The sequence below is a fragment of the Triturus cristatus genome, chromosome 11, assembly GCF_964204655.1.
Source record: "Triturus cristatus chromosome 11, aTriCri1.1, whole genome shotgun sequence".
Lineage (NCBI taxonomy): Eukaryota > Metazoa > Chordata > Amphibia > Caudata > Salamandridae > Triturus > Triturus cristatus.
The window spans coordinates 281,687,951-281,715,904 of record NC_140594.1 but is presented as its reverse complement, the minus strand read 5'-3'; the positions used below and the strand labels follow the sequence as shown (position 1 = coordinate 281,715,904).

The 27,954-nt window shown below is 43.4% G+C and overlaps 1 protein-coding gene across 1 annotated transcript in view; it reads right to left on the bottom strand.

Moving 5' to 3' along the window:
- The window catches only part of LOC146784042 (uncharacterized), a 63,409-nt gene that overhangs the window by 716 nt on the left and 34,739 nt on the right, over positions 1–27,954 (bottom strand). The gene's annotated exons all lie outside the window — the stretch shown is intronic.

Genomic DNA, 27,954 nt, shown 5'->3' with positions numbered 1-27,954 from the left:
ATGTAAGATGCCCTCCCAAACAGCTGCTCATGATTGTTGTGGAATTCCTCAATTATAATGTCCAGTTCCTTCTCTGAGAATTTTAGTTTCGTCAGACGCTCCTTTCCTGCTTTCTCACTGGCCTTGCTGGACATTTTGCTGCTGCACCTTACCATGTGCTTACAATTTTGATCAGGAATCTCCAAGGACACCACTTCCTGTTTTGGGGTCCTTCAGCTCTCATAGGGTGTGTTTTTGCTTATTTTTTCAACCGCAGTCACTATTTGTGTGCACTAAATGGCCTTTTCAGCCACGCTCGCTATTTGCAAACGCAAACATCCTTTTCAGCTGCGGACGCTATTTGCGAGCGCTTACCGACTCACAAATAGCCTCAACGCTAAATTGCGATGCGAGTCATTAGATAATTGTAATCTTGGCATGCGTTTGTTACGTAGATTTCAATTTGCGAGTCGCATTTTGCAAGTCAAAATTTTGCACAGATTGCTATGTGCAATTATTAGCAGTAGTACATCTGGCCTGAGTCACAATTTCTGTCCATTAAGAAATGCAATACTGCCTTTGCAAATGTACAAAGGCCTAAACGTGGTCAATCAAGCAGAAATCACATTTTGCAATTCCCTAAGTAGCAAATTGCTAGGGATTTCCTATTTGCGATTTCCTAAGCACATGTACAAAGCATTTCCTAAATTCGAATTGGGCATACAGGAAATGCTGTTACCATCGAATTCAAGTCAATGGTAACCATATGCAAATTAGTAAAAGGCAGTTTTGGTAATGCCATAAAGCGCACACTCGCCCCTAGGGCATTTGTGTGCCTTACAGGTGCACCACTTTTTTGAGGGTGCATCAATGGGGGCCTTAGGCTCATAAGCACCCTTGGTTTTCCATTTCCTAATTTGCGATTTCCTAACAGGAAATCCCATATTCGGAAATGCAAAGCCAGTTTACGTGCGGGCTTTTAGGCCCATTAGAACAAATTGTTTAGCATTTCCTAAATAGCAATTTCCTTATAGCGATTGCTACTCTGTAGGAGTCACTATCAGGAAATCGCAAATTTTATACAATTCATTTAGCATTTTCTAAATAACAATTTCTTAGGATTCGCTGTTTAGGAAATGCAAACTGGAAGTTTTGTTCATGAGGCTCTTAGTTAATTTAATCTGTTCACATCGAAGTCGCCTACCTGTTGCCAAAGCGCTGAGAAACCCTTTTCGGTAGCTATGCGCTATTTAAGATTTTTAATAATGTTGAATCAGTGCACAGCTTGATTGAATGGGACAATAGGCTAGCGAAAGTCCGGTTGGTCAATCTAAAGTGTCATTCACATTTTGTCTCAACCCACATGACAGCCATTCGGTGTTTAGAGTACCAGGCATTATTAGTAAAGGCATTTTTCCGACTGAAGTGTGCCTGCATCAGGAATGGGAAGTATGAGAGGCAAACAATTCAGAGCCTCACGTGTCTGGAGGAAACTCTAAATACAGAGGCAAATCCACTAACTGAATTTGCACCAAACAGGAGGATTTTCAGTTTCCACTAAATAAGGCCTTCTGTCTTCATTGGACATGGTCAAGCATCGAACACCAACCTGCCAGTGAGTGTCAATCGATGAGGCTGGAGACAGAAAAATGGCTATTACAAGGAAGGTCTAGATGTGGTGCTTGGCACTGCAGCTGCATCTGAGGTATGGCCATGACTTACTTTATATTTAGTTTTTCTTTTTGATAGTAATAGAGTATGTTCATGTTCCACCAGGATCAGTAGGTTGATTCCAGAAAAAAAATGCTAAACATTTCCTATTCTGGAACTCTTAATTACATGCAAGACTAAAATACCACGGGGTATATTTACTATGTTTTAGACACAAAAGTGATGCAAATTGCCGCTTAAACTTTTTTAAAACTAATTTACTTACCAATGCTAAACTTGTTTAGGACTGGAAAATCACTCGAAAGTAACGCAAAGCACTGCTTTGCATTACTTAGCGCCAAGGGGGCGTATCATGCAACTGCCCAAGGTTTCTGATGCTAAGCCGTATTTACTTAAAAAAGTAGACAGGGTTTAGAATGAGGCATGAGAAAATAGCGCCCATTTCAAATAGGTGCTATGAAGGACAAAATGCTTTTATTTCTCCTGTCTGTTCTGACTTTGTATGTGTGCTGCACTGTACAGCACACATACAACGTGGGAAAAGTTCTAAAGTTAGTCTAAGCATGGTATTTGGTACTAGAGGGGTTCCCTTCAAGTACAGAACCTATGCTAGACTCACGGATACACCCTTGCACTATAGTGCAAAGGTGTGTCTGTGGCGCATGGCAGCACATTTCTGCGCCGGCGCTAGGGAGCGGGGATAGAGAGAGCCATATTTCTGTAAATATGGCATTTTTCTGCTTTCTCCTTCTCATGCAGCACAGCATTTGGTACTGCTGCACTGCGCTCCGTGAGAATCTAGTAAATCTGCCCCATATGTGAGTCCAACATAAAATTAATCTATAAAATATCCTCTTAATAATTACTGGCATATACTGTAGACCAGAGGTCCCCAGCTTTTTCAATAATAAGAGCTACTTATGTTCAATACAAATCATCCTGAGCTACTATTTTTCAGATTTGTATACATCAGACAATATTATATTAGTGGCCACAGATTACCTGCCACGATCATCTCACTGCAGGATTGCTAGCAGTAATGCAAAAGAAAGCTTTGCAATTTGGAATGCCTCTGTAACTGCAATACGTAACAGTAACTGTAATACATAACAACAACAGCTGCAATGCCTCTGGTACCAAATTAATATTATTAGTCATAAATCTCTTAATACTGCATGATTTATCATTCAAATATCAGTTTATCTGCTTTGGAATTTATGGGTTCTGAAAATTCACATATTTTGACTTGCACACATACTTTTCAATTTTGGTATACATAAATTAATTCAACCAAGCAAAATCTTCTCATTTAATAGGCACAGGAGAGGTACTCACATGTAGCTGGAGAGATACCAGTAGCTCATGAACTTCTTGTTGGGGTAGCCTGCTGTAGACTATCTCTCCCAATTTGACTTTCTGGACAGTGACTGTCTAGCAGCCGATGAGCACAAGAGGAAGCATTTCTACATCTGTGTAATGAGAACAAATATCACTCCACATACTTGCCCGTTGTTAGGTTTGGCAATAACGGCTGGTCACTTCAGACTTTCTATGTGACTACTGAGCTATGATTGCATGAGATACAATGACATGAGCAAATACTGAGATCATCCAACACCTAACATAGAAAGGTGCTCAACATTTCAAAAGTTGAGAGTATATACACATATCAATCTATCTCCAAACTACCTCATAGTCCCTTTTTGTGTGCTTTGTTACACTGTTTATCAATTTACGCACCACCATCAGAATCGCCCCATAATTGCACAAACACCCAGTTGCACTGACTTACCAAATGGAAGTCTACAGTGTCTACTTCAGAGGCACAGATGGATGCCTTCTGTTGACACAAGCACAGCCTCATCACTCCAGATGATAAGGCACTACCCAGGAGATAAGGGAAGCATTTTAAACTCTTTTTATGGGGTTGTTTAAGCAAGGAAACAGATTCAATAAAGCAATTAATATATCAAAATATGCCTGTGGTACAAGAAAACTCATAGAAGCATATGCTGTCATCGGGTGAACTTCACACATTTCCCCTGTAGGAAAGTAGTATCTGCTTTTGTGTTTAACCCCACTTGTTGCTGGTGTCTGTATGTTTTTGTGACTAGTCTGACTGGGATCCTGCTGATCAGGATCCCAGTCACTGTGCTTTCTCTCTAAATTGACTATGGTAAGTACCTCTGTACGTCCACAATTGGCTACTGGTGTACCCTAGTATATTACCATATTACCATACTAAGGTGCCCAGGGCATAGGTACACCAGGTGTCTCCCATGGTCTGCAGCATGTATTGTGCCACCCATGAGAGACCACTCAAACTATGACTACAGACCTGCCATTGCAGCCTGTGTAAGTTGGTGCTAGCACCACTTACGACAGATATAGGGGGATATTCTCAAGAACGTGTGCTAAACATCGCAAAATTAGCTTAATGCAACTTTGCATATCACAGTCTATCGCGGGAAAATAACACCGTGTTAACGCTGTATTCCCAACCCGGCAGCACCATGCGATAGTAGCAGGATAACGCGCCAAATGACCGCCCAAAAAGTATGCAATGCCAAAAAAATGCGAAACGCAAAAAAACCTGCGATGTCCCAAATCGGGATACAAAAATCAGCGACAACCAGCCACAGGCCTGCAATTCCCACGTGTCATGTGGGAAAATGCACTATAAAAGCAAAAAACCAAAAAAAAAAACCATTCAAACTGCGTAGCACCATGGATGCACCCGGACCGTCTGCAGTGGACAACCCGAACACCACAAGCCCCACGGAGGACCAGCCAGGAACCCTGTGTTCAGGGAAGGGCAAGGAGAAGAGGAAGAGGAAGACAGGCCTCAGTCCGCAGGAAGACCGGATCATCGTCACGGAGGTGATAGTGCTGGAGCGAGGTTTTCCCTCAGAATCGTATACCTCCTCCATTTTTTCATTTTGAATTAACAGGAATAATTGATTAACATTAATAGTAATAATGGTTTGCTGTGTGTTTAATTAATCAACATTACTAATTAGAAAATACATGTGGGAATCGCATTTGCATGGCCTGATTGATACGTAAACTAATTTTGTACGCATATTAATGTTGGATATTTAGAATTTGCATGATATATGTTGCTTTTGTGATGTGATTTGTGAATTGTGAGTATAAACTGCAATGCGTGTTGCTTTTGCTAGATAGATACACACACATAGAGGGTTTAGTGAGGAAATAACATTTTTATAGTCATTTCCATGAATTAATTATGTTTTATGTTTCTTTGCTTAAGTTGACCTTTCTGGAGTGGCCACAAAATGGCTGCCATCCCTATTTTGACGCACAGACAAGACACAGAAGTCACTGAGTGAAGTGCGCCTGCGCTAAAAGATGAGCAACAATAACCTCGTCCTGACCCCAGGCAGACAGTACTCGTGAAGGACATCCTGGGAGGAGTGCCAAGCCTCAAACAATGAACTTCCTTAAAACATGAACTGTTATAATTGATGACACTAAAGGACACAAACCCGCATGGGAATCAGCATACCCTGAATGGACTAGAAACTGTTGCTACTTTATTAATGAATTGAGAGCTGCTTCAAATGCAACATCTAATGCATGGGAATCAGGAAGAATGATCCTGGTTCAACCAATCAAAGTTGTTAAAAAATATGTATTGAAACATTTGTTATTAAAAATGTACTATAAAAGTAGACTAGAGAGGGTAGGACATTATCCTTTGCACACCTTCATTTTACCAGATTGCCCGACGTTATGCTGACGGAGAGGACGGTGACACTGCTGGTCAGCTGCCTGCCAGAGACTCTGATGGACTGACTAGATGCCCAATTAACTTACAAACTGATTCTTTGATTTATGGGCATAGAGACGAAAGATCTGAAATAGAGGACGCCATTTAGCCAGATTAGGTAAATATGCGAACCAAAATATTGAATGCTATATGATTTCCTTATGCTTTAATTAGATAAACATATTATTGCATTTAAAGAACTGTGTTGGGTTATTATTTGAAGTATTTCGATGTATATTGTTTAGAAGAGTTAAGTGTTGCTATTCCCAGCAACTAGCTGATCCATGGCCAATAGTATGGGAGGAACTGTTAGGTTATAATGTATTGAGACCCTGGCGAGGTAGGGAGGTATAGGTAAACTTGTTGTTACTCATCAGGTGATTGGTGCAATCTTCCTCCCATTTTCCAGTGCATGGAAGAGAGAAAGGACTCCCCTCTCTCGATGACTATTGATCTGAGAGTGAAATGAATGATTGGTGTTATGGGCCCCACCAGTGAACGAGTGAATGAAATGTGGTTGTAGAAAAGGATCTGTGGTCTGGTCTGTAGCGAGGGGATTTGTGGTATTCAGCGCTGGAGCAATAGAACACCACCAACAACTGTTTGTCACCTCTACTACATCATTCGCAACACAAACAGAACTATGGCAGTCCATCGTCACCAACGTGAATGCATTCGGAGTGTCGAGGAGGTCAATGGAGGAGGTCAAGATTCAGCAAAGGCGACTGGAGGTGGGAGACCTGCGCCACAGGAGGAGCTGGATGAGCTTGAGGAAATCGTGGCCACAGTCATTAGTGTGGAGACAGTGCAAGGAGTTGGGGGTCTGGACACAGCTTGATATGACCTGACCCAACAACAACAGGGTGAGTAACGACCAAGGACTGGGGGGACAGAGGGAGATGGGCACAATGGCACACATGCACAATCACGTGCAGCACACTGCACACCCACAATGAGTGTGGAACATGTCCCTGATACCCTTGGCACACTGCAGCACACATAGAAACACCAAGAAGGCCCCCGTCCACAATGTGCACAAATGGGCCCCCCTCCATATCACCAATGCCACAACCGACCCATGCATATGTGCTGAATCCAGAAAGCAGCGGCTCTGTGAGCCACACTGACAATGCAAGTGACACTGCATGATGGATAGCATGGCTGCAGTCACAATACATGACATGGTGCACAACACGAAATTGAGGTGACTGAGTGTGGACCACATCCGTAAAGGAGCAGGTCACATTCTGACACATCCACGTGCACCTACAACCCATGACGTCGAAAACACATCTGCAGACAAACGATGCACAAGAGTACAAACTTTGTCTAAGACCACAAATGACCCAAGTCGCAAACATCCCAGGACCCGAAAAGCACACAAGTCGAAGGCATACCGACTCAAAGGGATAAGGGGCTGCCAAATCAGAACTGCAGGGGCGACTCGCCAATAATGCCAATAATGCAGCACACACACATTGCAATCACAGTACATCAACATTGACGACAATGTGGTACAAAGTGCAACCCCTACACCACATGACAGAGGACACAACTGGTGCCGCTCGTGCGCAGAAACTGACCAATAACATCTGGCATTGCATGACACTGTGAGATGATAATGTACGAGTACAACCACACATCCGTCATGTAGCCGAAATGTCCACTGTCTCCCATCAAATAGCCAGCTTCCCCAAAACAGTCACAATGTATGTTGTCCTGCAGTCTGAATGTAAACATCTACAATGCGTCAACATACATGGAACACACTGTTAACCTGCATCACCCCTTTACATTGCAGAGGGACAATCAACACCTCCTGCAGAGCAGAGCACACATCTCTACTGATGAAGAGGGCACCCTGCACATTTGCCCAGACACCCTCCAACGGCTTGTGGACAGCCTCTGCACCCCACACCCAGGAGCAGGGTAGCCCAGCTGCATCGCAGTGAACCCACAACCTGCACAGACCACACAGCAGGAAGCACACACTACCACGTCTGGCTCACAGGACCCCCACGACCAACACATGGAATTCCAACGCCATGTGTTAGAGTTCCAGGAGAAGATGGCTGTTCAGCTGTGGGTGGGGTTCGATCTCATGGCAGCCAAACTCGATGCCATACGTGGGTGTCTGAGTCCCATCAGGGACCACCTACAGTCCCTAACGGACAGTCACTGTCCGCACCATGCTCACCAACAATCCTTGACTGACCTCGCTGGGGTCATTACTCGGATACAAGAACTGTCTAGTCAGACAGGCTCCAGCGATGACAGCACAGAGTTGGCACAGATGCAGAGGACAATGGAGACCATGGAGCCGATGCAGCCTGGAAGTATTGCTGTCACGGCTGAACACCAGCTAGATGTAGCTGGGATCTTCCATGCCTTGCATATCCTCATCTTGCCATTGCTGCCACTGAGCCTGTACCAGATGAGTGCTGTAGGAACCTCGACACACACATCTCCAATCCCTGACGTGTCATTGTCACACAGTGATGCAGCCCTATCACCTTCGCACCCTGATGTGTCATTAGCACACAGTGATGCAGCCCTGTCACCTTCGCACCCTGATGTCAGTGGCACACAGTGATGCAGCCATCACACCACCACACCACCACACACACCTGACACACCGGACACTGAAGACGTCGCAGAGGAGTAAGATGTGTAGGGTAATGACTGTGTGAAGAAGGAGGAGGCAACATCCGTCCCCGCCACATGGCCTGGCCCTGCCTGGTTCAGCCCTATGGATTATGCCCTGGAACAACACCTCCCACTGTCCCCCGACACACTCTGCGACATTCACCTGGACCCCGACATGGCCTGACATTTCTGCTCTGGGTTCAGTGATACAGCAATCCGGCTGAGGACTGAACTCTTCCTCTCCAGATTAACTATGCATTCCCCCAAGGACTCTGGTTGGCCCACCACTGGGCATCCCTGTTATGTGGGCTTGAAATGGCCATGTACTGCTACAGCTCCGACACTCCCCAGAATGTGAATGAAACATTCCAAATCACACAGATCTGTCATGTTTATGTTCACTCATGTATAGAAGTATGGATGAATGTAGGGACATTGATTGCACAAAAAGGTACACCCTGGTAAATGTCATTAATGCACATGTTTGACCCTGACCCACATGGCCAATTAGATGACTGTGAAGGTGTGAACTAGCTGTGGCCTCATTGCACATGAACAACAATCTTGTTACCCCCCAACGTAGCCCCACGTCCATGTATTAAACAGGGCAGTGTGAAGAAGTGTCAAAATTGGTAGAAGTCCTGAAGTGGTGTCCCCCATCACATGTGACAACAGAACGTCTCTTCGCATACCTACTCACACACATCTGTGTGGACACAGTCTTTTTGGATGGATAACCTTGATCTACATGGCAAGAAGTTGGACACCATACTCACATTGCTGGAGACACGTAAGAGCACAGGGCTGCCAGCAACTATCCCAACTACAATGTCTGGCTCACAGAGATGGAGCTGTCATTAGGGACTCACCCCCAATTTACAAGCGTCAGTCAATCCCTCCCTGTGTACGGACAATGCTCATGGAGGCACACGATTTTCATCATAATCAACACTCATCACAGTTGTACACTAGTGAAGTTGCGTAGACTTTATTAGCATGTGTGTGTCAGTACGGGCAAGGCAAGGGCCACAACCTGCAGACAAATGCGTAAGACACTTACAAGCAGCATAGGAACATGTCGAGGTGTCTGCAGATGGGGTGGCAAAATGAACACAAATAATGACGGATGTCAACAGTCTCAGCCAACCTTGCCTTGCTGGACGAGTCATGTGAAGTTTGGCGTCTGCTCATTGCCCGGTGTCAGGGGACACGACGCACAGCCGACGCACAGCCCATGGGGTCTGCATAGTGCTATACCATCGGACTGCAAGGTCACATGTCGTATTACATTGCCATGTGTGTACTCTCCCCCAGCAATTTCTCCGATATTGGGACGTTGCCAAACCACGATGTACAGCCCCGCCCATGGGACTGCATCACCTTGCACAGGTGTGTGTCAACACGCGTAGTTGCACGCACATGCATTCTGAGTCCAGGCGAATGCAGCCATGTCCAATGTTGTGGTGGGACATGTGACCATTCCTCCAAGATGCTACAAGGTGTGGGGACCTGAGCTGTGGGTAACAATCAGTTGTGGCTGCAGGAATGTAGTTACTTGTCCATGAATGCGAGCGCGTCTTCACGGGCAATCTGTTCCAAGAGTACATCGGTGTCGAGTTCAAGGAACACAAGGGAGAGCCAATCCATTAACTGGCCTGGGCAGCTGTGCTCTGTCCAAGCCGTTTCACCGATCTGCAACACAGCCCAATAGGGGAGCGCCTCGATGTGGTCACTGCATACGATGGCTTGTGCAATCTCCCATCCACTACTGCCAGCACATACGCCACAGATCAAGGCATCCCATGCACGGGTATCACGGTTACACTCCTGTTCGTGGGCCAACAGTGGGCGCACACACAAGTCATAATCCAGTTCAGCTACCGTTGTGTTGGATAGGCTGACATCCATGGGCCACTTGAATGTGCATGAACGACAGTGGAACCAGGGCTGGACGCATGTGACCTACGCAAGACGGAAACTCAGACGGTAATTGATTTGCAAAACTGCCAGTGTCAGTGATCCCAACAGATGCCGCATTTGTGCACAGTTCAGTTCCACGTGACAGGGGTTGTGTATGTGCCCGGGATTGCCAGCCATTGCCTTTGTTGGTCTCGCCACACCGGCACTCTTCTGACAGGCGGCACTTATGTGGATGAAATGCCACTGCTCAGAGCAATGTGTCGTATTTGTGTGCAACGTTTGGACGTGTGGGTTGTTTTTTACTTATGTGTCAAGGGCATGCCATGCAGGTGTACCTCAAACAGGGACAAGTGTGTGTGGGGTGTGGACACGTTGGTCTTTCATTCGTGCAGTTCGTGGTGTGGGAGTCGTCAAGATCTGGTATGGTATCTCTCGCAGGGTGTGCCAGCCGCATTCAAGACCAAGGCCGGGGGTTCAAATGTCCTTCCGCCTTGTGTATTGAGACAAAGGAGCTTTCAGACCTAATGTTAGTCTGACTACTGCTTGCATTTTTGAAATGTGATGTGGCCTTCGCGTCGCAATTGATGCCAGGCCTTTGACTTAGTATGCACCACTACTGATACACACACAACAGTTGGCATGTATGAGCCAAGTGCCTGATTGGCTTTGTGCTCCTTGTACAATCTCTCTCTTTTACTCTCTTTCTCTCTATTTCTCTCTCTTTCTCTCTTTTTCTCTCTTTTTATCTCACTCTCTCTATCTCTATCTATATCTATATCTCTGTCTCTTTCGCTCTCTCTCCCTGTCCTTTGATGAGCGCATGGCACACCTTCTTTTCTAGGATTTTGTTTTGCAGCAATGACTTACAGATTGTCCTGGGATGACCTGCCATGACTCTTCAAAATGGTTGTTTTGTGTTTCTTCTGAATGAGACAAATTATTTGGACCTTTTGAGATGGATGTATGATTCTCATTTTTCTGACCACACATGTATGTTGGGTGTTGTAATTGTGTGACATTAGGCACATTGTTTTGTTCATGGTTTTGTAATGTTGATGTGACATGTCTTTGTCGGGGGTGGGTGGGGGGGTGCCTGGAGTGGAGCCCTGGGGGGTGGGTGGGGGTGGGATCCTGGGGTTGGTCCCAGTGGGTGTTGTTGCCCTCTTGGGGTTCCAGGATGCATGGTCAGTGGCTCCATGGCATCTGTTGCTCTTCAGGTGTGGCTCTGGGCTGGGCTCCCTTTGATGGTGCAGGTTGTCGTCCGACTTTGCACCAGGTCAGAGCAGGTGTTAGATTCCTGCTGCTACCGCCAATCTGGCTGGTCGTTGAGAATGTTGAGGTGTGGTATTGTCACTGCATTTTGCTTGGGAACGCTTGCTGTGCATCTCATTAGCGATAGTTGCCGGGGTCATCTGTGGCGATGTTTTTTGCGGATGCTATCGCAGGTAAACTGGTGGTATCTGCTGTTTGCACCAGCTTGTGAATAGGGTGAAAAATGTATCACGACTTTGGCTGCAATAAAGTGCCAATAATTTGGCGATAAGTCCTTGAGAATATGCCCCATCATTTTTCTTATATCTGAGGTCACTACACTTAACACCTATAAGTCATCCCTATGGCAGACCTTTCAGTCCAGAATACTGGGTGCTCGGTTATAAATGTGAGGGTGCACCTGCATGAGCAGGACACCCCTACAAACCCCGGAGTCGATTCTGCAGGTTTTGTAAGTGCGGCCAGTCATTTTGATATATACAGTGGCCATCCGTCATTACGCAATAGCTAACTATGTAGTGGCTGTACTGAACCTGGGCATATTTGGTATCAAACATGTTGGAATCATACCCCAACACCGTTACCGGTGTTGGAGTATGATTCCGTGCACTGGGGCGGCTCCCAGTACTTCTGGTAACAGCCTTTCAGGGTCCGCCAGCAAGCTAGTGCTGCTGCCGAACCCATACATGATTCTGCCCTCCTGCCGCTGAGCTGAGCTTGAGCAGGGGAAGGTAGAACCATAGGTTTCCTGTCACACGGAGGTGTAACCAACTCCCAGACAGGACTTAGTCCATTGGGCTGGGGTGGGGGCGCTTGCCAGCACCACCAGACTGCTATGAAGAGCACATTTGGTGCCCTTTTCACATAATCCAGTTTGAGCCAGTTCAGGGAGCCCTTGGCTTCCCCTCTGGCGTGAAACTGGACAAAGGACATGGGAGTATCCTCCCCTCTGTCCAGCCCACCTATGGGAGGGTTCCCTGAGTTGTACTAACCCCCTTTGTAGGGTATTTAAGGGCTTACCTGTGGGTGGGTCCTTGGATTTATCGTGGGATAAGACTCAAGCCTGAAACAACATCACTCTTTGACTGTCTGGACACTCGGACTTCACTGGGCTTTGCCTGGAACCGAGACTGCACCAAGAAAGACTCCTTCTGCTCCTGTTCTTGCTGTTTTACCAGCTTTCTTCATTGTTTGTGTCTGTGCTTCTTCCAGGATCTTCAACAGACCTGTGGGAATCAAGGACGCCCGCAGTTATCTCCCTTGGAGTGAAGAAGTCACTTCCCTGCATCTGCAGGCACCGCAATGAAGCTAACCAGTCTGCTGCTCCTGATGCCCCACGGACTTCAAAAGGCTCAGCAACACAGGTGGTGGTTCTGCAACTCCCTCGAGGCCTGACCTGTCTCTTTGCAATTTTGAGGTCAGTATCCCTCATTGGAACCGCTGGGACCAAACCCCTGTGCACCTCGTCAACTTGTCGTTGCCAAGACTTGTTGGCTTTGCACTCCAGAAATCTTCAGGCCACAAGAAGCTCCAGCCTCCAGCATCTCTTTGCTGCAAGATCAGCATCCTCACTACATCCTCTGAACTGTGGGCCTTCATCTCTGGCGAGCTGCTCAAGGTCCTCTTTCGACTCCCGTGCCTCCGACCTGTGGGTCCTCTTGAGGGTCTTCTTCTTCTCTGGTGGGCTTCCCTGTTTGCTCAGGGCCTGCTCTGACTCTCCTGCTTGTGGTGAGTGCCTTGGACCTTGCTGGTCACAACATTGTTCCTTCTTTGCTTTCCATGACTGTTGCAGCTGCCAAGGCTTGTTGGTACTCCCACCGGACACGGATCCCCTGGTTCTTGACTTCTGATGTGGGACAGCTCATGCACGGCTCCTGGTCTTCCTCAGCATTGCCTGGTTCTCACAGTTGCAGCGACAAGGTCACCGTTAACACTTCTGAACCGTCCGACATTTTTTGACATTGCTCTTCCGTGCCTCCTGGTCATCTCCTAGTGACATAGACACTGTTCCCTCTGCTTACAGGTTCTCCTCCTCAAGAATCCACCTTTGGATTCCACTGGACACTTGCAAAGCCTTCTCCAGCGGCATCTTTCCTGAAGTCCTTCATTGTGGTCTATGGCGGTTTCCAACATCACTTCGCACCTATGCACCCGTCTTCCCTGGTGTAGGTATCCTGGTTCCTTGGGTATCTATTGGTGGGCTGACTCTCCAATCTTCTGTCTTCCACAGGGTTTTTTCAGGGTCCATTGGGAAGGGTCCTTCTTCTTGAAAACTGTGGTTGACTTCTATTGAGCACCCAACTGTGTTTCCACTCTGCACACAGCCTCCGTGGGGTTCCTGAGTAATTTTCCTTGGGTGGTTCCTTGTGTACCCAGCTCCTCCGAGTCTCCTGGTCCAAGTCCCCACTTTGGTTGCAGTTTGCATTCCACTTACTTAGTATATTGTTTGGTCTCTCCCTGGATACCATTGTATTTTGGGCTTACTTACCTGTTTACAATTGAAGTATTATTATGTATTTGTGTTTATATCTCCAGGTAGGAGATATACCAATGTGTTAGTGATTATTGTGTAATAAATAGACATATTTCTATATACACACTGTGTTGTTCTAATTTGTTTAACCTACACTACATGATTAACCTAGAACACCAAGCTGCCTAACACTCCTTCAAGATAAGCCTGAAGGCTGCTCTCCACATCCACCACTTTGAGAGCTTTCAAAGGTTACCAAAGACCTTTAAAATCACCATATGGGTTACATGGATTAGTGCAAGGTGCTTTACTTAAATAAGTGTGCACCATATACTAAGCCAGCCTCCTACACCCCCTAAAATCTAAAGGGAGACATCATCTAGGATTCGAGATCAACCTGCTACTGGAAAAATGAATCAGGTTGACCAGTGTTCTACAAAACAACAGCTCTTTATATATTTGCTGTTAAGCAAGCCAAAAGGAAGGAAAAAATGTTAGTGCTTTTCTATCCAGCACAGATTATCTATTTGTGAGCACCGACTTTTGGTTTATCCTCCATTACACCCAATTTGCCATCTTCTACTCTTTTAGTAGATAGAGTGTAGGGTGTATTTGTGCAGAACTTGCTCATAATCAAAATGTTTGGGAGGTAGGAGGGGATTTTCACAGAGAATATAGGGGTTCTTTGCCATGACGGATGCAGGCTACTGTAAGGGACGAATGAGAATGCAGCCAACACGTTTTGCATTCTGGCAAATACCTGTGGCTTCATATGCTGAATAGGGTACACAAGGAAAATGACTAACTTATTGTGCACAGTTATGCCTTGAAAGAGCTCTGCTGCTGATTGCAGGAGCGAAACATGTGTCGGATGTATGTTATGTTATGAACTTGAAGAGTAACATTTTGAAGACCTATTTGGAATGAAACTCCAATCATTAAAGCTAGCATGTGAATATAAGTGGTGTGCCATTGCTGGAGCAGAGTTTTCTGTTTGAAAATTCGCTGGTTTTTGAAGCTCTGGCATGTCTATTTGTCATATTAATTTTATTAATTACTAGCAATTAATTATTTGTCTTGTGCAAGTGCGTTTATATTAATCAATTCGTTTGTCCTAACAAGAGAGAGTTACACGTGGGTGCGCATAAATGTGCTGTTTAAAAATAACGTGCGTGTTTTCATGTTTAAACGTTGCTATGTGCTGTTTATTATTGAGCACAAAACGCTTTCCGAATTAATGCTTTTCTATGTTGCAAGTGCTAGATAGATGCATACACATAAGGGTATTAGTGGGGTTAACACTGTTTAATCACTATGCTGTGGTAATGTTGTTTTTGTTTCTTTTAATTAAGATGGTCTATTGTGGCCTATGGCGGCCTAGTTAAAGATGGCCGATTTTGTAAGCCTGGCCTCGAGTTGAGAATAGAAAACTGTGATGGAAGAGAGCCCTGCTGAATATGGTCCTGAAGTCAGCTGACCACAGTCCTTGCTTGCCTTATAAAATTTTCCGTGAGGACATCAGCAGCCGGGGTAATCTTCGAGTGAAATGGAACGTCCTTGGCAACCTTGGGAAAACAAAGGAGCCTTAGAGAAAGACTCTGAGCATTGATCTCATTGCCGAGGAGAAGTAGAACTAACAGATACATTTGAAATTCTTGGTTCCTGTTCCGTAGTCTTTATTTTGTGATTTTTCCTGAGCGGAGATTTTCGAATGTTGCAATGCTACATCCTTTCCTTCTCGCTCTGCTCAGCGGTCCAGCGGACATTACAACTTTTCTTTGTATCTTTCTTTTGTTTGATTTAGTATAAGAATTGTTAGCCTAGAGAGGGCTTTGCCACTTGCCATTTGCCTTTGCCGCGTATCGAATCTGCGTTGCTGAGGATTGATGCTGAAGGGACTTCGTCTTGAGAGACTTTACCGAGAGACTTGTCCTGACCCGTTCTGACATTTAGCTAGAATAGGTAATTATGAGAAATGATTTATGCTGCTTGATTTTCATTTGACTAATTTTAGATAAAGCAATATAACTTGAACATGGTGTTGGATATTATTTCTTGTCAATTATTGTGTATTATATTTTGATTATTCGTATAGGTTGTATAGATTATGTTTATGGACAGTCTCAATAACCAGATCTTATCGACCTGATATAGATGCAGGGTGATTAGGAGTTTTCTTTCCACAGGTTTATTGCTGCTGGTAGAGTATTTGAGCGTATGTTAGTGAAATGGGCCCTAGCGTATGATGAATGTATGTGCGTGTAACTGTGAGATTACTCTATCTGTGGTAGTGAGAATATTATATACACCCTGATCTCTATCAATTTCCTGGTAGCAGAGTAGGATGGTTATTGATGATTGTCTTGATCTGATAAGATTGCATGTACATTAGCTTATTGATTATTGATTATTGATTGATGTTGGTATATATACTAATATTATATGTTGGAGTCGTAATGTTGAGTTATATGTAGTGCTTCTGGAACTTGGGAGCTGGTAGCAGTTCCGTAGTAGGGCAGAGGGAAGTATATGCTGCTCTCGGGAAAGACGGAATTGTAAGGAATAACGTGTGACAATTGAAGTTGCGCGTCACATTGTCTGGGTTCGGAATAAGTGACATCGTCGTATGTTACTATTAGATATTTCTGGTATATAAGGAGTGTGTATGATAGTGAAGGTTATCTGTGAAACTCTGGTCTTAAGTCCCAGGGATCCGTAAGGATTACCGTTAAAGCTTATCGCGGGAGAAGTAATAGGTATTCTCTGAGCTTATTTGAGAAACTGAACAGAGGAAAGCTGTTTAGTTGATGTATGTTATAATTCTGTAGTGGAGCAGATTGTCTGTTCTCAGGAAGCAGGATTCTGTGCGTATGTACTATATTTCCTTGTATGAATGTGCGTGAATGTTTGTACATTTAGTTGATTGTAAGACTCTTTGGACAAGTCCTAGAGGAAACAGTTAATGAATGTATGTTAGAAGGGCAGAGTAGAGGAAGTGCTACTGTGTCAATGAGAGGTTTCTTGTGAAATAGATAACCCCGGGCGTAGCACTACGCTTCGCCCACGTAGTGTACGTCGCGCTGCCTGCTTCGCACTTTCCGAAGTAGGCGAAGCAGGGCAGCGCTACGCACACGCCGAGGGCGAAGCGTAGCTGCTTGCCACCCGCCACCCACCTCCCGCCTGCCCTCCTTTTAATAATATAAGCATTGAAAAATAAATTAAAGTAAGTCGACTTACCCGTAAGCGCGGCGTCTCCGGGGCTCCCTCTTTCTGTTTCTGATTTCTTCTGGCAAATGCGCATGCGCGGACACCCGCGCATGCGCATTTCTCGCGAAAAATGCGCATGCGCGGGCGTCCGCGCATGCGCATTTGCCAGAAGAAATCAGAAACAGAAAGAGGGAGCCCCGGAGACGCCGCGCTTACGGGTAAGTCGACTTACTTTAATTTATTTTTCATTGCTTATATTATTTAAAAGAAGGGCGGGCGGGAGGTGGGTGGCACGTAGTGGGGCTACGCGAAGCGCGTAGTGTGCGTAGATTTGGGCACACTACGTGCTGCTTCACGTAGCCCCACTACGCCCACTACGCCCACCCTTAGAAATAGACTCTCTTTACTATTCTGTGGTTAGCGAAGCAGACAATGGAGATGTTTTTATGTTGTAACTAATAGATTTTGTAGAAATTTTGACAGGAAGTCTACTGAAAAGATTTTGTAAAGGAGGGGTAGACGAGTGACAGAAGACAGGAGACAAGCGACTGCAGCGACTGTTGACGTCAGAAAGACCGCGCTCTGATAGGATAGTAGATCAGAATAGTGCTTGCGCTAGGATTGGTGCGTTAGTGTGAGCCGCGCAAGGATTGGAAGGGCTATTTAGTGACGTAGACGTTCCAGGATTGGTGCGTTAGTGTGAGTCGCGCTGCAATTGGCTATTTATAATACGGAAAGAGTAGAGAGTTTTTTTTTGGTAAACGCTAAAATGTATTACCAAGAAGAGAAAAAGAAGAAAACATTTTTTGGTAAAATTAAAAAGTGGTTTAACAAGGATAAAGATGTTAAAACGAGAGAGGGCGAGTTGTTACCTCCACCGAAAACACCTGCATCCTTCATGGCTGCAAGACATGGGTTTCATACCTGTATATGGTTGGAGAATTGGGTTAGGTATACTAAAGAAGATGGTGTTCTAGCATTTCCAGAACATGGTTCATTTAATCTGGCCGTGTTGAGAAATTTACGGGAAAAGATGTTATGTCTAGACCCGAAACCGAGACCTACACAGTTCGAGGCTTTAGTGGAATGGGAAGAGGAAGTACATGAGAGAGAAAAACAGAGATCTGGAGGGTACTACAGGTACATGTTTGGGAGGAGACATGATCGTGAGACTCATCATGATCGAATGAAAAGGTGGCGAGATGTTAGTATGTCAGAGGGATTATATCCAATGAGAACAGTTGAAGGAGGAGCAGAAAGGGTTCTTGAGTCAGAAATGAGAAAATATGGAGTTAATGAGTATGAGGATGAGGTCTTGAATGACATGATTTACAAGAGACCACCTCCATATAGACCAGAACCGGATAAAAGTACACCAGTTGTTTCTCCGATAAGAGATACAGTTTGTGTTAGTGAGACAGAAAATGAGACACCTGAGGTAAGAAGTGATCATTACCTTGATGAGAATGCCAGACAATTAGCCAGAACTACAACAGAGTTGACAGAAAAGATTAGGGAGTTAACGAAGAATCTAGAAGCTGTTACGGTGCCTGTAACAATAGGTCCGGTTATGCCTGTGTTTGACAAACAGAGGAGAGGTGAGAATGGACTGGTGATTCCATATGTTGGGAATAATTTGACAAATTCAGTTGGTCCTTCAGGAGATTCAGGCAAAAGAGCAGAAAGAAGTGACCTGAGACAATCAAGACATGACACATGTAGTGAAATATTGGATGCCAGTGAAGCTAGTTGTTCAGGGATGCCAATTTTAGAACCGCAGAAGAGAGTGGTTCCAGTGAGAAAAACTGCGGAAATAACAGTTGAGGATTTGAATGATTGGATGAAGGTTCTACAGAAAAAGGATAAAGATTCACAAGTAATTGATGTAGCTAGGTTACGTGTAGAACTAGAAGAGCTTGTTACAGGAACAGTTCCAACAGAGATTCTGAAGAGTCATCATGATGGTGAGTTAATGTTCATGTGTAAGAAAATTACCTGGAGAGCAAGAAATACACATGACAGGCTAAGAGCAATAGCGAATGAGCAGGGAGTTGACATTGATAAAGTGAAAGCTTTACAAAGAACTTACAGGATGGATTTTACAGAAAAGGATATTGAGAATTTGAATGCTACTGGTAGAACAGGACAGATTAAGGAAATGGTAGCATTATTGCGAAGATGGGGTGATGTAGAAAAGTGGAAGGATAGGTGGTACAAGAAAAGAGATGAGGCTGAAGATAGAACAACTTATTCAGCATTTCCAGTGAGAGAAAAAGAGAAACCAGTGGATAATTATCCTATGAGAGAAATACCTGGAGGAGGATATGTACATGTTCCATGGACCAGACAGGATATTTTATCATTCACGAATGATTTCCCTCGATTGAGAGAAAAGCCCGTCGAGTGGTATAGGCAGGTAGATAGGTTTGTGAAATTGTCAAAAGTGCTGTGGGTTGACCTGAATAGTCTATTTGATATAATTGTTCCAGCAGACTTGTGGACTGAGTGTAAAATAGTTGTGAGTTGGCCTACTGATGAATATCCAAGAGACCCAAGAACAGGGGCACCAGATCCAGAAGTAATGAGAAAGTATGATCAGGTGATGGTATACCTGAAGAGTAAAGTTCCTGCAAAAGAGACAGACTGGGTAAAGATAGATCGAACACAACAGGAAGCGAAAGAATCAGTTCATGCTTTTTACGAGAGGCTGATACTGGCATTCAAACAATTCAGTGGAGATGAACACCTGGGTGACAAAGATTTGAGTCATTTTGTATACAGATTTGTATATGGCCTTAGACCTGAAATTGGTGAGAGAATTCGTGAGCATACAGTGGATTGGCAGAGTAAGAAAGTAGATGAGATTCTGAGAAATGCAAAATACTTCAGTGATGAAATTGAAGCAAAACAAAGAAAGCTGAAAGAGAAAGCAATGTGGGCACAAGTGAAAGTTGCGGAGAGACAGGAAGCACAGTTAGTGGAACAGGCAAATAATCCAGGAAATAATGCAGGGAATAGACCTAGATATGTAGGGAAAGGAAAAGGAAGTCTTGAGGAAGCGAAGAAAAAGTTTCCTTGTCACAACTGTGGCCAATTGGGGCATTGGAGATCGGAGTGTCCTAATCCACCATTAGTGAGTAATGAGAATAAATCCTTAAATCAACAGGTGCAGAATGAAGGAAATAATCAACAGCAGCAACAACAGAAAGTTGTGAGACAGCAGAGTCAAGAGCCAAAACCACCCTTGCCGCAGAATAAGGGGTTACAAAAGTATAATCAGGATTCAGGATTCTACAATGATGAACAGGTAAACAAACCGAGACGTTCAAACAAGGTACAACAGTACTTGTTAAAGAGTGAAGGGAGTGAATCTGAGGGTGATTATTGACGGTGCCGAGGAGAGGAAGAAGAGTGCATACTTGGTGCAACTCTAGAAATAGACCAGGCAGGACCATTTGTGGATGGGAAAATAAATGAGGAGAGTGTTACTTTTTTGGTAGACACAGGTGCGACAAGATCAACTGTCAGGTCAACAGATGTTAGAAATCTTCCTCTCTCGGATGAAGCAATCCAAGTAGTTGGTGTAGCCAATACGCAAATCAGAACACGTCTTACTGAACCTGTAAGAGTACAGATAGGGAAATTTTCAGACATGCACAGATTCATTGTCTGTGACACTAGTCCAGTGAACCTATTGGGTAGGGACTTGTTGTGCAAGATGAACTGCACAATTTTTTGTACACCGGATGGGATAGCCTTTGAGACACCAGATGAAGATGTTTTGTACCGAGTGACTCTAGAGAATAGAGAGAGTGAGTTAATTGGTGCATTTGCTGTGTTTAATCCAGAGGATTTGCCTCGAGAGCTGAGAGACACAGTGAAAAGGACAGTTTGGGATTTTCCTGGAGAGGATGTGGGATTGATGAATAATGTAGATCCAGTGAAAATTGCAGTAAAAGAGGGAATTACATATCCTAACATTCCTCAATACAAAATGACACCAGAAATAATTGAAGGGATAACTCCTATAATTGAGAAAATGATTCAGCAGGGAGTCCTGAGAGAACTACTGAGTAGTCCGTGTAATTCACCGATAATGGGACTGAAAAAGCCTAATGGGAAATTTAGGATCGTACAAGATTTGAGAAAAGTTAATCAAATTGTGGTGGCATGTTGTCCTATCGTGCCAAATCCATCAGTGATCCTGTATCAAATTCCACATGATGCCGAGTGGTATACAGTAATTGATTTGTGTCATGCGTTCTTTTCAATTCCATTACATCATGATAGCCAGCCGATTTTTGCATTTAGGTTTGGCCAGCGTATCTTAGCATGGTGTCGAATCCCACAGGGGTATACGGAAAGTCCTTCGATATTCAATCAGTTATTGAAGAAATCGTTGGAAAGTTTGATCATGCCTGAGAGCTCAGTACTAGTGCAATACATTGATGACCTACTTGTGGCATCAAAGACACGTGAAGCTTGTGAAGTAGATACCATAGCTTTACTGAATCATCTGGCAGATGGAGGGTTAAAGGTATCTCCAGCCAAATTGCAATTTTGCAAGAAAGAGGTGCATTATCTTGGACACAATATTGAAAAGGGTCTGAGAAAAGTGACGGATGACAGGATCAGAATAATCAGAGAAATGAAAGCTCCAAAAACTCAGAGAGAAGTGAGAATGTTCCTGGGTATGGTGGGTTATTGTCGTCAGTGGATAATTAATTTTTCCTTGATAGCAAAGCCACTGATTAAACTGACAAAAAGTGAGATGACAGATCCATTGGATCTAGATGCAGAACAAATGGCAGCATTTGAAGAGCTCAAAAGTAAAATGTGTGAGGCTCCAGCTTTGGGTATGCCTGACTACGAAAAGGAGTTTGAGCTGTACTGCAGTGGGAGAAATGGATGTGCACTTTCAGTGTTAATTCAGAAACATGGATTACTGAGAAGGCCTATTGCGTACTTGTCATCGACACTTGACCCTGTAGCTGTGGGTTTACCAGGTTGTCTGAAATCTGTGGCTGCAACATGCAGGAGTCTGGAACAAATTGAGGGAATCATAATGGGATATCCTGTAAGGGTATTCGTACCTCACAATGTGGCAATTCTTTTGACAAGAAGCAGAACTCAGTACATGTCACATAGTCGTTTGACTAAATATGAAAAAGTGATTCTGGGAGCATCAAATGTGACTCTTGAGAGATGTGTGAATGTGAATCCAGCGACACTCTTGCCAGATATTGAAAACGTGGGTGTAAAGATGGAAGATGATCATGATTGTTTGGATGTACTTGAGTACTGTACAAAACCGAGACCAGATATAAGGGATCTTCCCTTACATGAGAGTGATCATGTGTTATTTGTGGATGGTTCATGCCTGAGAAATGATGATGGTGTGCTATGTGCAGCATATGCGGTGTGCAAAGTTTCAGAAGTTATGGAAGCATCACCATTGAAAGGAGTGAAATCTGCGCAAGTTGCTGAATTGATAGCATTGACAAAAGCTTGCGAAATTGGGAAAGATTTGAGGACGGCTGTGTTGACTGATAGTCAGTATGGATTTGGAGTTGTGCATGACTTTGGCCAGCTTTGGCTACAAAGAGGTTTCTTGACATCGAGTGGAACTCCAATAAAGAATGCTGAAATGATTGGTAAATTGCTTGAGGCGATACAGCTGCCTAAAGAGTTAGCAGTTGTAAAATGTGCTGCCCATGGACCAGGAGAGGATTTTATCACGGTTGGAAACCGTTATGCTAATGATGTTGCGCAATACCGTGCCAAAACAAATCAGTCCATAAATCGGGACCGAGAGGGGGAAATGTCTTTTCTCTCTGTGATGTTTACTAATGTCTTAGAAACCTGGGATGAAGTGAAACAGTTGCAAGATGAGGCAGGAGAGGAAGAGAAAAAAGATTGGATTAAGGCAGGATGTGCTCCAAGAGAAACAGACTATGTTTGGGTCTACAGAGATGGCAGACCAGTAATGCCTAACTCCATTTTGTCGTCAATGGCAAGGATGTATCATGGCCAGGGACATTTGGGGAGGGATGCGATGGTAAGGTCATTTAAACAGACCTGGTACAATGCAAAGTTCAGGACAATTGCAGAAAGCATCTATCAGAGGTGTTTGGTTTGTCAGCAATTTAACACTGGGGAAAAGACAGTGGTGAGTCTGGGAACAATAGGCAGAGAAGGAGGTCCTTTTACAAGAATGCAGATTGATTTCATTGAGATGCCCCAAGTAAACAGACTGAGGTATGTTCTAGTGGTAGTCTGTTTGTTTTCAAGGTGGGTGGAAGCTTACCCGACTAGAAGAAATGATGGAATAACAGTGGCAAAGTTACTGTTAAGAGAGTTGATTCCTAGGTACGGGTTTCCAGTAACAGTTGAGTCTGATAGAGGTGGACACTTTCAAAATGAACTTATGGGTTTGATTTGTGAAGCATTGAAAATACAGCAGAAGCTACATTGTGCATACCGACCAGAGGCTTCTGGTGTGGTTGAGCAGATTAATGGCACAATTAAGAACAGGATTGGAAAGATGTGCTTAGCCACTGGCATGAAATGGCCAGATGTTTTACCTTTAGTGCTGATGACTATTAGATCTACTCCAGATAGAACTACTGGTTTGAGTCCGCACGAGATAATCATGGGACGTGCAATGCGCCATGCATTCGTGCCTGTCAATAAGTTGGTGACAATAACTGATGACATGATTTTGGATTACTGTAAAGGCCTGGCTGACGCAGTTCATTCTGTGTTTCACCAGGTTGGAGAAGAAGCTACCACACTTGAGAAGAAGCAAGCCCATGATCTGAGTCCAGGAGACTGGGTGAGGATAAAAGTTCACAGAAGAAGAAATTGCTTGGTTCCAAGGTGGGGAAGGCCAAGACAAGTTATTCTGACTACGACGACTGCATTAAAGTGTGCTGGAGTGAGACACTGGGTACATGCAAGTCATACTCTGAGAGTTCCAAACCCAAAAGAAGGGACTGGTAAAGAGTATTTTGAAGAGTCAGATTCCAGTGATGATGAAGATACAGAATCAGTGGGGAAAGAAGTAGGAAAAGCTTCGAATGAACCACTGCGAGTATCAGAGAAGAGATCAAATTCTGTAAGAGAGCCTGAAGTTTCAAAAAGCAGTGAAGGAAAAAGAAAAGAAAAGAGAAATTTCACAGAGACTACTCCTGAATCAGAAGAGGAGGAGATCGAAGAACCACTTGAGATTATACTTGAAGAAGTAGGGTCAGAAGAAGATAGAGAGGGAAAGATTGCGGAAGACCCCCGAGGAGGTGTAGGGAACATTCTTGATGAGCCAGGTGAAGGGACAAGTAGACAGCAAGAAGATTGCGTGTCGGAGACTCGAGGAGGGACAAAAGTAGGGAGATCTCAAACAGTGGTGAAAAAATCTGTGGAAAAGAAGAAAGCTGCTGGAAAACGGAAACAAGAGGCACTTGAAACAGATGATGAGAATGAACAAACCGAAGGTCGAGTTCTGAGAAAGAGAACTTGGATTGGAGAAAGAAGTAATAAAGAAATAAAGCCGAAAAAGGTGTTAAGAGGAGATCGTTGGCCTAACAACAGAGTTAAGAGGCTGAGATACAAAATAATAAGAGCAAGTACATCGAAAGCTGAACAAGTGAATGAAGTTTCGAGTCAAAGTTCAAAAGCTGAAGAAGAAGAATCAAAGGAGTCAAAAGAACCAGTGGAAATAAAAAGAGTAAGAAGACCCAACCAAAAGTACAGATCACCGGAATGGTCTTATGTGGCACTGTCTGAAGGAGGAAAAGAAGAAACAGTGACTCGAGATAATCCGGAAGAGATCTTGAGAGAAGTGGTTGAGGAAGATACTGGTGGAATTCTGAAAGTACTCTTGACTGACATTGGAGAAGAGTCGAGTACTGAGGATTTTGATGTCGGAGATCTAATACAATTTGATGTTGAAGAAATTGAAGTGAAGAATGACAAGTATCCAAACTGAATAAAGGAGGATTTACTTGGATTAAGTGAACGAAAAGATCATTTAGAAAAACTGAAAGCTGAAGAATTACTGAAGAATTGAAGAGTTCCAACAGTAGTGGAGTAGTAGAGGCTAAACTAAAGTAGTAAAATGGCTAACATAGAGGATAATAGAAATAGATGTGCCTTCTTTAAAAGGTGGTGTAGAATGTGCTGCTGCTGTACTGGATTATTAATGCTTCTATGGGGTGTTTTAGTTTTATTAGTAACTTTTAAAGTAGAGTTTGAGATGCATACAGAGAATGTGACAAATGTAGAGAAGAATTCGCAAAAAGTAGTTCCAATTAGAATTAGTAATACTTACATACACAAAGATAGGTCAATTAATAACTTTTCTAGTAATGTTTTTTCAAAATTGTTATATGAATATGTGAAAAAAATGGAAGTAAGGGATTGCTACGTCTGTATGCAATTACCTGCATCTGTTTCAGAGGGTGTTACTTATCATCATTTACCAGCTACATATGGTATTTCCTGTAGTATTTTAAGTAGTGTTTTTTATTTGTTAGGGAAAGTAGATTATAAGATGTCTAACAGAGATAGTATTTTTGGGCACTTGCCAATGAACAAAGAGCTGAATCCAGCTAAAGAAGCTAACACTTTTGGTGAAATTTTTATTGAAGAAAAAGGATTAACATTAGATTACATTTTTAAGAATAATTTAACTTGCAGTCTGAAAGGAGAGGAGAAAGCTTTCCTGGATATGGTAGAAGAAAGGAGATTGAACATGCAGGAGAAAGCAGGAAAATATAAAGTGAGTGAGACAATTTGGGACATTGAGATGGGAAAAGAGTTGAAGAATGGGGCTAGTCCAACTTTAGCTTTAGATGCACCACAGAAAGGTAAACTTTGCATTACAAGAAGGAAATCCCAATATGATACATATTTTGTTGGGACTAGTGAGTGCCATGATACATACTTCATTGCAACAGGTTGGGGTTTCAGAGGTGGAGAAGATACAATTTTTCCAGGAGTATATTATGTTTGTGGGAACAAGGTTTATTACAAGTTGCCTGACCATTGGTATGGCACGTGTTATGTGGGCCTGGTTTTTCCAAAGATTTTTCAAATAGATAAAATAACAGATGTAGAACATATTAATTTACTAATGCGTTTTAAGAGAGAAACTTGGTCTGAAATAGTGGGTGACATTTTTGGGGTTTTGATTCCAGCAGTGGGAATTTCTTTGAATGCTTATGGAATTCGGAAACTGTCCACAGTGGTTGATCGCTTGTCGACAAATACCGCTGGAGGGTTTCTTTTAGTGAATACGGAATTAAGTGCCGTACGTGCCATGTCTATGCAAAATCGACTTGCCCTTGATATTCTATTGGCCAAGGAGGGTGGAGTCTGTGGAATGCTGAAAGTTCAACATTGTTGCACTTACATTCCAGACGAAAGCAAAGACCTGAAGGTCTATATCAAAAATATTAATGATTTGCATGAAGAATTAGTACCACTTGAAGCTGAGAATTTATGGACTAAAATAGCTAATAAAATGGTAGCTGTTAAGGATTTTATTGCAAAAATAGGTAGTACTACTATTATAGGTAGAATATTGTTTCCTTTAACTTGTATAATTGTTGCTTTATTGATAATAAGATTGGTGTGTGTGTGTTGTAAAAACAGGGGAGGGAGGAAGAAATTGAATAAAGAAAAGAAAAACAAGAGGTTGAAAAGAGAACCTCAAGAAATTGAATTAGAAGAATTGAGGGAGAGTGTTTACTTAGAGACAAAAAGGGATGATGAAAGAGTGACTGGTGTGTAATGTTGTGTAAGGGGAAAAGACATTTCCGATTTCTCCTAAAATGGGACTAAATTTTCACTAATTTTTTTTTTGGGGGGTTTATTTGGTGATAAAATCACCAAAGGGGGGATTGCTGGAGCAGAGTTTTCTGTTTGAAAATTCGCTGGTTTTTGAAGCTCTGGCATGTCTATTTGTCATATTAATTTTATTAATTACTAGCAATTAATTATTTGTCTTGTGCAAGTGCGTTTATATTAATCAATTTGTTTGTCCTAACAAGAGAGAGTTACACGTGGGTGCGCATAAATGTGCTGTTTAAAAATAACGTGCGTGTTTTCATGTTTAAACGTTGCTATGTGCTGTTTATTATTGAGCACAAAACGCTTTCCGAATTAATGCTTTTCTATGTTGCAAGTGCTAGATAGATGCATACACATAAGGGTATTAGTGGGGTTAACACTGTTTAATCACTATGCTGTGGTAATGTTGTTTTTGTTTCTTTTAATTAAGATGGTCTATTGTGGCCTATGGCGGCCTAGTTAAAGATGGCCGATTTTGTAAGCCTGGCCTCGAGTTGAGAATAGAAAACTGTGATGGAAGAGAGCCCTGCTGAATATGGTCCTGAAGTCAGCTGACCACAGTCCTTGCTTGCCTTATAAAATTTTCCGTGAGGACATCAGCAGCCGGGGTAATCTTCGAGTGAAATGGAACGTCCTTGGCAACCTTGGGAAAACAAAGGAGCCTTAGAGAAAGACTCTGAGCATTGATCTCATTGCCGAGGAGAAGTAGAACTAACAGATACATTTGAAATTCTTGGTTCCTGTTCCGTAGTCTTTATTTTGTGATTTATCCTGAGCGGAGATTTTCGAATGTTGCAATGCTACATCCTTTCCTTCTCGCTCTGCTCAGCGGTCCAGCGGACATTACAACTTTTCTTTGTATCTTTCTTTTGTTTGATTTAGTATAAGAATTGTTAGCCTAGAGAGGGCTTTGCCACTTGCCATTTGCCTTTGCCGCGTATCGAATCTGCGTTGCTGAGGATTGATGCTGAAGGGACTTCGTCTTGAGAGACTTTACCGAGAGACTTGTCCTGACCCGTTCTGACATTTAGCTAGAATAGGTAATTATGAGAAATGATTTATGCTGCTTGATTTTCATTTGACTAATTTTAGATAAAGCAATATAACTAGAACATGGTGTTGGATATTATTTCTTGTCAATTAT